The sequence below is a fragment of the Hemitrygon akajei genome, chromosome 17 (genome assembly GCF_048418815.1).
Source record: "Hemitrygon akajei chromosome 17, sHemAka1.3, whole genome shotgun sequence".
NCBI lineage: Eukaryota > Metazoa > Chordata > Chondrichthyes > Myliobatiformes > Dasyatidae > Hemitrygon > Hemitrygon akajei.
Genome location: NC_133140.1, coordinates 83606570 through 83616254, shown reverse-complemented (window position 1 = coordinate 83616254; position 9685 = coordinate 83606570). Strand labels below are relative to the sequence as shown.

The 9685-nt window shown below is 45.3% G+C and overlaps 1 protein-coding gene across 2 annotated transcripts in view; it reads left to right on the top strand.

The window, feature by feature from the left end:
- Positions 1-1063: 1063 nt before the first annotated feature.
- LOC140740855 (cadherin-11-like) overlaps positions 1064-9685 on the top strand; it is a 249554-nt gene continuing 240932 nt past the window's right edge. The window contains exon 1 of one of the 2 annotated variants that reach the window (XM_073070420.1): positions 1064-1847. The gene's annotated coding sequence lies outside the window, so the exon portion shown is untranslated. The remainder of the gene's footprint in view (positions 1848-9685) is intronic. The other variant, XM_073070418.1, reaches the window with a different exon arrangement.

Genomic DNA, 9685 nt, shown 5'->3' with positions numbered 1-9685 from the left:
ATCAAATGCTCCTCGTACGTTAATCCGTTCATTCTTCCTTTGCCGAGTGATTCTTGTCAATTCGTCTAGACCCTCTCCAATGCCAGCACACCTCTTCATAGATAAGAGGCCTGTAACTATTGAGAACTTCCAGGCAGTGAAGAATAGAGTTCACTAATTTTATTTTTTGCAATTCCGTTTAAACCCACAGACTCGCTTGGAAGAATTTAATTTCTCCCTGTTCGATGCGTAAGTCCCCGATGTGTGAAGCTAATAGCCCCCACCCTCAACACAACTTCGGTCTCGAGGGTTTGAGCTGGGATGTGAGGGGTGATTCGGGGCATAAACTCTCGGGGTTTTCCTGTTCGGAAAGCTCCGAAATCGTGAGACGACCAAGAACGGAACCGATCTGGATTTGCGCCCGTGCCTTTGTTCGTACAGAGAGGTGGGGGGGGGGGGGGGTGCAATGAGAGGCGATGAATAAAGTTCAAAATTGGCACGGTCTCGATCTGCGGGAGAGCCAAGCAGTCCCGGTCCGAGAGAACAACCACAGCGAGAGAACGGAGAGAGAGAGAGAGAGAGAGAGAGAGAGAGAGAGAAAGAGAGAGAGAGAAACCCTTGCAACTTGGACGGAAGTCCCTGGTTGCGGATTTAATTTCAGAGTTTCTCCCCTCCAACAAAAATCAGCCATGAACTGAGGCGAACAGTGAATGAGAGAGAGGAAGGGAGAGGGAGGGAAACAGAGATGACGAGACAGTCAGGCAGAGAGAGACAGAAACACTGAAAGAAAGAGAGAGAGAGAGAGAGAGAGAGAGAGAGAGAGAGAGAGAGAGAGAGAGAGAGAGAGAGAGAGAGAGAGAGAGAGAGACAGAAAGAGGGAGAGAGACAGAGAAAGAGATAGGGTGGGGGGAATAGAAAGAGCCAGACACAGAGATGGTGAGAGACGGAGAGAGAGAGAGAGATATGTGAGAAACAGAGCTGGATTTCAATTGAAACTGTAGAGAATTGCCTTGTCAAGCAAACGCCAGGTTGTGCGGCTGAGGGCTCTGTCTTTTTATTGGGGAGGCGGCGGGGGTGGGAGCAGGTTTTATCTGTTTTCTGAGTCCTTATCCCTAAAGACCATCTCTGTTCCAATCTGTTTTGGCGCATGCATGTGTGTATGTGTAAATTTAAAGCCGCTCTCTTCTTCTCTCGCATCCTTTTGGAGTGCAGACTCCCAGGAGAGAGAGAAAGAGAGAGAGAGAGAGGGGGAAAACATCCTTTCATTGGCTCTGACTGTTCAAACCAATTTGAGGGAGATAGATGAGAGAGAGAGAGAGAGAAGCTGCCAGTCGGGTACAAAGCGAGGTTAGTGGGGTCAGCGGTACGCTGTAATCTCTCGGCATTATCTTCTTGATGTTAGGTTTCTCCCCAGAAAATAGTCTGTGGGAGGGGAGAATATTTTTGGACCGCCCATTTTTCAAGCTACCCTCTCACTCTATCCCTCCCTCTCTCTCCACAACCCTTTGCGTTGAAGTGTGTCACGGAGGCAATTGTTGCTGGAGGATTTTTAACGAGGGAAACATACTCACACACATACACGCACACACCCAGACACACAGACACACACACACACACACAACAGAGAATGTATCGCCTCTCCTGCTTCCCGTGAACACATTCCAGCATACATCCAGGGAGAGGGAAGGGGGGGAAGAAGGCGAGAGAGAGGGGGGAGAGAGGGGGAGAGAGAGAGAGAGAGAGAGAGAGAGAGAGAGAGAGAGAGAGAGAGAGAGAGAGAGAGAGAGCATCCCGTGCAGTTAATGAGAGGCTGGCGACTCTTTATACATCCAACTGTAAGCGACAAACTGACCCGATCGCTCTCTAAGGTAAGACTGCATTTTTCTCGACAATTTCGTGTGTGTCCTCCTCATCCTGGGTCATACTCAAGCGATTTTGCAATGTCTTTATTAATATTGAACGCGTGCCTGTGTTTTGAAAGTATTTTGTGTCTAGATGGTGATTTAAAAATCCTTTCTCTCTACCACCACCCCCCCCCCGCCATCTCCTGCCCCCATCACCTCTCACTGAATACTTAACAGTCCAAGTGACTGGAACAGGACCACGAACACGATGTGATTGTATGTTTGTATTTAAAAGCCAATTGACATGTTATTTTCTCTACAATTTCACGCCGTGATTAATCAGTCCGCGACCATTTCTGAATATTTAGCAGGCGGGCTAAGCCGAGAGCAGTGTCGCTGGGACCCCGGGTTCCACATTCAATTGCATTGAAATGCCTGGGGTATTTCATGGCAGAAAAGACATGTTCATCACCTCAAAAGATTGCAACCATTCTTAAAGGGAAGTTTGAAAACCGGCGTGTCCGGAATTAATTATGTTCTTGGTAAATACCTATTGGATGTATCGTTTGCGAGAGCGCAGTTTTACTCGTTAATTCCATCTGGAATCGATTGTGAAGTGAATCGATATATCTTCTAGAACGCTAAGATTGCAGTGTCGTTAATTACTACCCCACTCCGGCACCCCTTCCATCTCCCGTGAAATATTAGCTGCAGTCTCTTAATAACTTGATGGACCCTCCCGCGGTTTGTCCGGATTCAACCGAGGTTTAAACGCCAATTTCAGATCTTAACTGCAGTGTCATAACGCGCTAGTACATTAAAGAGCGGCAAAGTAGCGCAGGGGAACGGAGTGAAATAACAGAGCAGCGGAGATTGTCAGTGTATTGCGTGCAGGTAAAACCCACTCTGTGAAAGGGTTGACCGCGTCTCTGCGATTGCTCCGACTCTTATGTGGCGAGGAATAACAGAGATGTGTAAAATACAACGAAGTGTACGAGACGGTACTGGAAATAAAGCGCGTGAAATACTGCGTGTGCGCGAAATTTGAGAGAGGGAGAGAGACGAGTGCGGGGAATGGGGGGGGGGGGGGGAGAGGGAGCGTTAAGCGAGCGGCCGGGGGGAGTGAGTGAGTGAGGGTGCGAGACTCTCGGACGGTCAGTATGCTCAGACCAGTTGAGGAATCCTCAGACCACAAGTGTGATGTGAATTGAGAATCGAAGGATTGTGTTCCAGTCGAGCTAGTAATGCACTAATTTTTAAAAACACACAACTACAATCGGTCTGGTTGGTTGCGAGAGTGCGGGGACGGGCTGGTGTTTATTCCGCGCTCTGTTATGTGTGACGGAATTACGGAACCAGGAGAGTAAAATTCAGTTGCGACGGTTGTGACCACATTCGCAATCAAACAGAGCGTTGATTGTTGGAACCCGGGAGGGCTGGGGGTGGGGGCAGATGGAAGTCTCTGTAAAATGGAACAACTTCTCTATTGTATATTAAATTGGAAGCAGTCTCCCCCTCCCTTTTCTCACTCTCCCTCCCTCTTTCTCTCTCCCCTTCCCCCTCTCTCTTTCCTCTTCCCTCCTTCCCCTCTCCTTCCTCCCTCCCCTCCCTCTCCCCTTCCTCCCTCCCCTCCCTCTCCCCTTCCTCTCTCCCCTCCCCCGCTCCCTCTCCCTCCCTTCTCCCCCTCTCTGCCCTCCTATCTCACTCCATCCTCTCTCTCTCTCGCTGCAGTTGTTACTACACGCTACCGCTGCGCTGTAAAAGCCTCCTTTTAAACCTGTTTAACACTCAGCCAAGACCAGGTTAAAATATCCGATTAACAGTGCTTGCCTTCAGTGTCCCACAGTTCCATCCATACGAGTTTACAGATATCACTTTCTTTCAAATAGATGATTGGTTGAAGAAATAAATGAGGACTCTTCCAGACTTTTACATCGTCTTTGGGTTGTTTAGAGGAAACTAACTCCAAGCTGAATCAGAGTGGATGATTGACGCCGAGGCGGAACTCACAGACTGAACAGGGGAAAGGGGACCAACCGGGTTGCATGTCTATAGAGCTAGCCGGAATAGAATAGGCCGGACAAACTTACGATGGTGTTCTGAATGGTCGGTGGTATCGGAGAGAGTTTTCAGATTGTGGAGTAGTTTTGGAGGGGGAGATGCCTTCTCTGGTCGAATAGTCAGGTTGTGCCCATTGGGCCTCGATATTGGCAGTGGCTTGGTTCTGCAGGGTGAGTTGAGCTGGGGATGGAGAGCAGCCAGTGGAAGGAAGCCGGTCTGGTCCCTTCTATGAACTGTAATGTTCTTCCGCGCGTCTCAACGCTAGAGGGCACAGTCCCTCTATGAGACATCACGGAAGAGCGCCTGAATATCTGAGAGCCGGGTAGATTCCCAGTGAGAACAAGGATCTTTTCTGCCTATTTCAGCCTTTGCTACCAATGTAAGACTCGCGAGAAATCTTATTTGGTAAGAATCGCACTGAATTTGCAATTTACAGAGGCTACACAGATGTTGTATGGTAGCCGTCAGTAAGGACCCCCATCACCCAGGACTTGCCGCCTTCGCTTATTACTACCATCAGGAGGCTGAAAACATACATTCAACGTTTTAGGAACAGCTTCTTCCCCTCCGCCATCTGATCTCCGAATGGACAATGAACACATATACTCTACCTCACTAATTTCCTTTTTTGCACTACTTATTTATATAGTGTAATATATATATATATATATATATATAATTATGTATTGCAATGTTCTGCAGCAAAACAGCACATATGCAAGTGGTGTTAAACCTGATTCTGAGAGAGTGAGTGTGTGTTGTGTGCTGCCTCTCTTTGGAAAAGAATTTTGTCCATCTGTGGGAAAATGCTGTGTTTGGAAAGACCGAGGAAGTGTAGAAAAAAATAAATCCCATCATAGATTATCAGCAAAATTATATACTTCCATCCTAAAGGATTGCATTCTGTAGAGGTAACGGTAAGCCAATCTATTCTTTGCTTTTTGATATCTCTTTGGAAAAGAATTTTGTCCATCTGTGGGAAAATGCTGTGTTTGGAAAGACCGAGGAAGTGTAGAAAAAAATAAATCCCATCATAGATTATCAGCAAAATTATATACTTCCATCCTAAAGGATTGCATTCTGTAGAGGTAACGGTAAGCCAATCTATTCTTTGCTTTTTGATAAATTGTCCCACAACCACATAGAACCCTTTTCTGTTTTCAAGCAGGCAATGTCTCCTGATAGATTATGGGTTTGGCAATGATAAAAAGTGATTTCACTAAACTACTTGGTTAACTAGTTGCAGGCAATCCGAAGTGTTGGATTGAGTTGTTCACCGATCTTAGCAACTTACTTGCAAACGTTTTGTCACCAAGTAAGGTATAACATTGTCAGTGAGTGCACTGTTGACAATGGTGTGTCACCCAAGTGTTTGGACTTTATATACTTATCAATCAGGTGATTGGATGTCATGTTGGAAAGTCAATTGTGATATGGGGAGGAGATCTCATTGCTGATTGGCTGTGTGTGGTGAACTTCGTGCAGGAATTTTGGCCTCATTGGTTCATAAATAAGATTGAGGTCTGCGTGTTTGTTTACATCACAATTAAGTGATGATTTATTTACATTGCAATCATCAACCACCTGAACTACACATCTTCCGAGTGATCAGAAGTGTATTGGAAAAGTGATCTTGCCTGGATCTTTCCAGCAGATCCGGGAATGAGAGGATGGAAAGATCCCTGAGGTTTGGGCTGAGCTTTGAGTTGTGTATGACTTTGGTTGGAATCTTGCTTTTCCATACCCAGTGCACACTGCATCTCTGTGAGTGTTGGATGCACCGTTGTCAAATAGCACAGTTTAACAGATTAGACCCTGCGGCTGTGTTGAAAAGTTCTGGATTAAATCTACCTGTGAGACTTTGAGGTCAAAACCTGGGCTAACACTATCTGTGATGATCTTGAGTCAATGAATTAGAATCAGGTTTATTATCACTGACATAGGAAATTTATTGTCTTGCAGCAGTGGAATACATAAATGATTACTAGAAGTTGCGATAAGAATATAAAAAATATAAATAAGTAGTGCAAAAAAAGAGCACAAGGTGAGGAAGTGTTCATGGACTATTCAGAAATCTGATGGCAGAGGGTAAGAAACTGCTCTTGAAACATAGAGTGTGCGTATCTACAGGCTGCTGTACTTCCTCCTTGATGGTAGTACAGAGAAGAGGGCGTGCATGTCCTGGATGGGTGAGTATTGTTCTTACTGAATGCCACCTTTGTAAAGCATCACTTTTTGAAGATGTTCAGGATGGTGGGAAGGTTAGTGCCCATGACAAAGCTGGCCGAGTTGGCAATCCTGTGCATTGGTGCCTCCATACTAGACGGTGGTGCAGCCAGCCAGAATGTTCTCTGCACTACTTCTATGGGCATTTGCTAGAGTCTTTGATGACATAACAAATCTCCTCAAACTCCTAATGAAATATAACATGTCTTCCTTCTCAAGCAGAGGAAGTAGAGTTGTATCTCAAGGAAGAGTAGCAGGATTTTTCCCAAATCAGTTCCCAAATGGCAAGAGAATGAGACAGAGAGGGATAATAAATCAGCCATGATGGAATGGCAGAGCAGACTCGATGGGCTGAATGACATAAGTCTGCTCGGAAGTCTTATGGTCTAAATTAACTTCACTAAAGCAGGTTATTTGGTCATTCTCACTTTGCTTGTTTGAACCTACTCCCTGCAAAATATTTGCTGCATTTCATATAGCTCACGTTTGATGGATTTAATTTGTAATCAGAATCAGGTTTATTATAACTAACATACTGTATACCATGAAATTTGTTGTTTTGTGGCAGCAGTATGGTACAATAAGCAAAGTATAAATTACAGTAAGAAATATATATTAAAAATAAAACAAATAAGTTATGCAAAAAGAGAGCAAAAATAGTGAGGTAATGTTCATTGTCCATTTCAAAATCTGATGATGGAGGGGAATAAGCTGTTCCCAAAATGTTGTGTGTGTGTGTGTGTGTGTGTGTCTTCCGGCTCCTGTACCTCCTTCCTGATGGTAACACATAATTATTTCCACAATTACACACTGAATCCACCCCTCTAAAGCTTTTACAAAAGGTTATTCACTAACAAAGCACCATCCAATAATCTGGTTTTCATAAACTATTCACAGTCTCAAATTAAAGTAAAATTATTACTGTCTACAACACATTTGAGTCCACAATGGGATGGGCCCACTGTTATCAGAAATCCCCCATTGTGCACATAGAGATTGCGTGCTCCTTCTCCAAGGACAACGGGGCAAGTATGTACCCCCAGAGCAGAGAGCACAGCCTCCAACTGCCTGCCATGTGGACTCCTGAATGGCCAGTTTAGCTAGGTCCAGGAGATCCCCCAAGCAGACCTCTCCTTCTGCTTGACCATAGATCAGGAGCATGGGCCTGAGGTGTATCCAGAACCTGAGGATTTTGAGGTATTGAAATAGAGGCTGCAACCTCTCACACTCCATTTACACATTGTGCACTGACTCCTCCCAGCCACAGAAAGGACAGGTGGTTGGGTAGTCAGTGAACCGACTATCTGTTCACTGTTACAGCCTTGCTGTATGTAACACATTTGACCACAATATACTGGGGAAGGATGCTTGCATAAAGAGACCTTTACTGGACCCATCATTGAAATGATCCCACAAGTTGAAAGCTCAACTTTCGAGGACTCTTCATCCTATCTGCTCGATATTTATTGTTTATTTATTTATTATTGTTTCTTCTTTTTGTATTTGCACAGTTTGTTGTCTTCTGCACTCTGGTTGAATGCCCTAGTTGGGCAATTTTTCATTGATTCAATTATAGTTATTATTCTATAGACTTGCTGAGTATTTTCACAAGAAAATGAACCTCAGCGTTGTATAATGTGACATATATGTACTATAAAATTTACTTTGAATTTTCAACTGGGGACCTCCATCATTGCCAGTAGCAAAACCTGACAAGAGGCAAGGGCAAGGAGGTGAAGAGTATGTCCAACCCTTCTGCTTACCATTTGTGACAAACTGGCCCTTTGGCATAACTGGTCCATTAGAACAAAGATGCCCCAACCAAGGTAGCCTCTTCATGACCCTGCTACCCATATCGACCCTGTGAATGGCGTCTCCTTTCCCCACCTTCAGTCCTGCTGTCACCGATTGTGGCATTCCACCTCCTATTCACCATTGAGAACAATCCCCCGGTCCCTGCAATCCTTGCATGTACCTCAGCCCCAGTTCCACATCACAAGCCCTACCTCTTGCCAGAATTGGTTTTATTATCACTGATGTATGTCTGTGGCAGTAGTACAGCGCGAGACGTGGAAGAACTTACTATAAGTTACAATAATAAATAAATAATGCAAAAGGGGAATGGTGAGTGTGTTGTCCTTCATGAGTCGTGGGATTGAGTTTACGAGCCATGAGGTGATGTTGCAGCTCTATAAAACCCTGGCTGGACCACATTTGGAGTTTTGTGTTCAATTCAGCACATCTCATTTTAGGATGGAAGTGAGAGTGCAGAAGAGATTTACCAGGATGCTGCCTGGAAAATGTCATTTGAAGGTAGATCGAGTGAACTGGGGCTTTTGAGTGAAAGAGGATAAGAAATGACTTGACTCAGTATGATAAAGATATACTGTAGATAGAGTGGGTAGCCAGTGAAGGAGGATGAGAGGAGATAAAGGTTATACGAGGCATTGCGGAGCCTTTTTTCCCCAAGGCAGCAGTAACTAATACTAGGAGGCATCCTTTTAAGGTGAGGGGAGGAAAGTATAGGGGGTGTCAGAGGTAGGTATTTACACAGAGGGGTGGGTGACTAGAATGTGTTGCCAGAGGTGTACTAGAGGCAAGTACATTCGGGGCTTTTAAGAGACTCTCAGGTAGACACATGGAAGCAAGAAGACTGGAGGGTGATGTGGGAGGGAAGAGTTAGATCGATCTCGGAGTAGGTTGATAGGTCAGCACAGCATTGCGGGCCGAAGGGCTTGGCTGTGGGAAATTTGAAATATTCCAAGGATGTGAGTGGTGTTGCAGAAATGAAAATCCTTCCTTCTGGTCGAGATGTCCTGATGCAGGGACTTAACCTGAATCATCAACAGCTCCTCTCCCCACTGCAGACTCTGCTTGACCCATTGAGTTCTTCCAGATTGTGTGTTGTGCCAGATCCCAGCACCTGGAGGGAGAGAGGGAGAGGAAGGAGAGGAGGATGGAGAGGAGCAGGGAATGGAGGATGGAGAGGAGGAGGGAATGGAGGAAGGAAAGGAGGAGGGAGAGGGGTAGGGAGAGAGAGAGAGAGAGAGATATGTGTGTTTAGGACCGTTCCTCTGAACTGCGAAACCTGAGCGGTGATCATTCTACATTAGTATAGTGGCTGGTATCCACGTCTGCCTCGAAGGAGTTGGGTTCAGTTCAAGGCCTAATGGGACAGAAGGGCATATTTCACATTGATCTCAGTAAATAAGTAAATAATCAAGAACCTATCGACATCTGCTTTAAATTTACCCAATAACCTGGCCTTTACAGCCATTTGTGGCAATGAATTCCACAAATTCACCACCCTCTGACTAAAGAAATTCCTCGTCATCTCAGTTCTAAATGGATTTCCCTCTGTTCTGAGGCTGTGCCTTCTGGCTCCCCCACCATAGGCAACATCCTCTCCATGATCACTCTATCTAGGCCGTTCAGTCCTCTAAACTCCAGCAAATACAGTCCCAGAGCCATGAAACACTCCGCACAGCTAGCTGTTGAGTTTTATTTCAGTACAAAAGGTGTTTCACATTAAGTTACTGTTGCTGTAGTTACTGACCTTGCCTTGTGAGAACCAA